This window comes from Punica granatum, chromosome 2 (genome assembly GCF_007655135.1).
Source record: "Punica granatum isolate Tunisia-2019 chromosome 2, ASM765513v2, whole genome shotgun sequence".
Classification (NCBI taxonomy): domain Eukaryota; kingdom Viridiplantae; phylum Streptophyta; class Magnoliopsida; order Myrtales; family Lythraceae; genus Punica; species Punica granatum.
The window spans coordinates 31,150,030-31,153,225 of NC_045128.1; positions in this window are offsets into that span (position 1 = coordinate 31,150,030).

Below are 3,196 nucleotides of genomic sequence, written 5' to 3' on the forward strand. Positions count from 1 at the left end.
TTTTGGCCATTGGAACTTTTAAAATGTTTCGAATCCTTACCTTGCGGCCAAATCCACCATCATCTAAATAAACTAAAAATCTTATATAAGGTCCATGGCAACGTGCCCTCCTTTCTTTTTTCATTTTAGCCTCTTTTTCCTAATTTTTATGATTTGTCCACAAACTTTGATTTTTTTTAATTATTATAAAGAAAACCGTAGGCTTAGTGTTGGGAAATAAAAAGTTAAACAAAAAGAAACAAAAGATCCTATTAGCGAAAATCGAATCCATAACTCTTGGTTCTAAACAATGAAGTGTATTGTTTCATGTCCCCTTTCTCTTTTGTCTCTCTCCTTTTAACTGTTTCTAATATTCTCCAAAATAATTTGAATATTACATGTTTTAACTATCTACACAATTAATTAAAACATGTAATATCCTATAAAAGAGAAACGAGTACCATTTTGATACTCACACGTATTTTATTCTCAAAATGACATTCAAATTGTTATCCTCTCTATAAATATTTTTTTGGTCAGAAGGACATGTTATATGAAAATGTACACAGAAATTCTGGGGATACAAGAAAAGTTCACTTTATTGTCATTATGTAATAACATTAATATCAGTTATAATATAAATAGATCAAAACATACTTTAATAATGGAAGACTAAAGTTTTGGATTAACCAATTATTTTACTACCGTAATCTATGTATAAAATTTCTAATATCATACTAAAAAAACACAATATCATTAGAAAAAGAAATATTATACAGACGAGTTAAATAATTACGAAAAAAAAGTTCAATTAAAAATTCAACCAGCCTAGAACATTGCAACAAAAGGAGAAAATAATATCATGTATCCCAACCTTTAAAGGTTATCTAAATTTTATCCCAACGTCGATTTATTTCTTGAGGTATTCTAACGTTAATAGTTTGGTGTCAAATCTATTCCTCTAGAAACGTTTCGTCCATTTTTTTATGGAAATGCTGACGTGCCGAGTTCATTGCATAACGACGCTGACATGGAGAGTGTATCGATCCCGATACAAGGGAAAAATAATACTATGTATTCTAATATTTTAATATTTTCTCAATTTTATCCCAATCTTTTCATAATTTCTCAAATTTATCCCACCAGGTTGGGATAATATTGAGAAAATAGTAAAAGATTGGGATAAAATTGAGAAAGTATCAAAATGTTAGGATAAAATTGAGAAATAACAAAAAGATTGGGATGCATAGTATAATTTTTCCCTTATATCGAGACCTACAAACTTTCCACGTCAACATCGTCAAGCAATTAACGTGTCAAGTTAGCATTTCCGTAAAAAATGGGCTAAACTTTTACGGCGCAATAGATTTGAAACCAAATAATTAATGTTATGATATTTTAAGAAAAAAGTCGACGTTGGAATAAAACTAAAACAACATATAAACGTTGGGATATATGGTGCAATTTTCTCCAATAAAAAATGACTAAGTTAAGTTGGAGAATTCAACACAATTTTAAAATACAATGCATGCGCATCATTTTAATTTAACGTTTAATTGGTTCAATATTTCAACTATATATAATTTGACAATATAAATGCGATTTAGTTAAATACTTCAATTTATATAATCAGAAAAATGATAGTAATTTTTTTTTTGATATCTTTCACAATAAGATGATAAAATAATGAGATATTTTGGTTAAAAAAATATAAATGTAATAATATCTTCATAATCTTATTGCAAATTTCTCAATGTAATTTTTTGACACAACAGAGCGGGGCCATCATGCCCTGTTATATATGACAATTTTTACTCTCAACATATACATGTACTAATTTAATGAATAGTTGGGAAATTATATTTTTTTTCATGCATATGCATATATATCTTCACTTAGCTTTTGGTATCTTCTCAACAGATTACTCTTTCTCAGAGCGACTTGAACGATTACTTGAGCATATGGTTTGCGCTTAGCGTGGAGTGAGAGATGGAGGAAACAAGTACTTCACGATCGGAGCCGCCCCAGCTGATTCCGGCATATATCTAGCTAGTGTATCCATGGATGGGGTGTCTAGTTTGGGAAATTTCGTCCATTAAGGTGTGTGCTATGACCGAAGTAGGTCAATGCAACAAGTCATCTTGCATGTATACGCATGCTGCCATAGCGGTATGTAGCGAATAAACCGGTACAGAACTGCCATATGCTTTTTATCAGGTCATCAGTCAATTAATCCGGCTTTTTGGCATATGTTTAAGCTAAAGAGAGAAGGTTAGTATTCAGCCACAACAATGATTGAAAGAGATTTGACACTACGTGACATGATTAATTGAACAGAGTATATATATAGTCGGGTGGCGGATTCCTTGAAACTAGCTAGGAAGTGCCATGATGTTGCCGAAATACAGCGATAGATGCAGACAGCTTACGAGGTAAAACACATAGGTACGATTCCAGACAGTGCATGCTTGGAATTGGTTCTATGTTGAGTTTAAAGTTTTGATTCTCTGGTCTACCCAAGCCCTTGAACTTGTATGAGAAGGGACATAGAGGGGTCTAATCTCCCGAAACAACTCACCTATTGAAGATGCTAGAAGAATAAGGCGGACAAAAGCACATACACATATGAGGAATAAATTTCCCTTTTTTAATTGAAATATTGGATGTGCATAGTAAAATATTCTCACGACATATATAACATTTTAGAATAAGATCAAAGCTCCATTGGAGATCCGAAGAATACAAACGATGAGAAGATGTTCCAACGTTGATGTTCACAGCTCAATAATATCATCATTTTTTTTTGAGATTTTTTCTCGGTGATTTTTTGATATATTCTGAAATTTGATGATGATAAAGGTTTTCTTTTTTTTAATAGCAATATTTGCTTTAACAAAATGCTCTTTTTATTTTATTTTATTTTTGTAAAGCAAAGGATGTTCATTAAAGCCTAAACGCATGCCTCAACATCCCATCCCACAAAATCTAGCTATGGAATGAAGGCCCATGAAAAATTCGTATAGAAGTAATAAGCTAATTGTTGATCGAGAACTATGAAGTTTAATGAATCAAAATCAGATCATACTCAAACTATCAAAAAAACATCTGTTACAAAAGTGGCACTAAACGGAAAAATAATTGATCTATACATCAGCAGTTTGATACGCCAGATATATATATGTGTGTGTGTGTGGTTCTTTGAGATATATATTTGCTT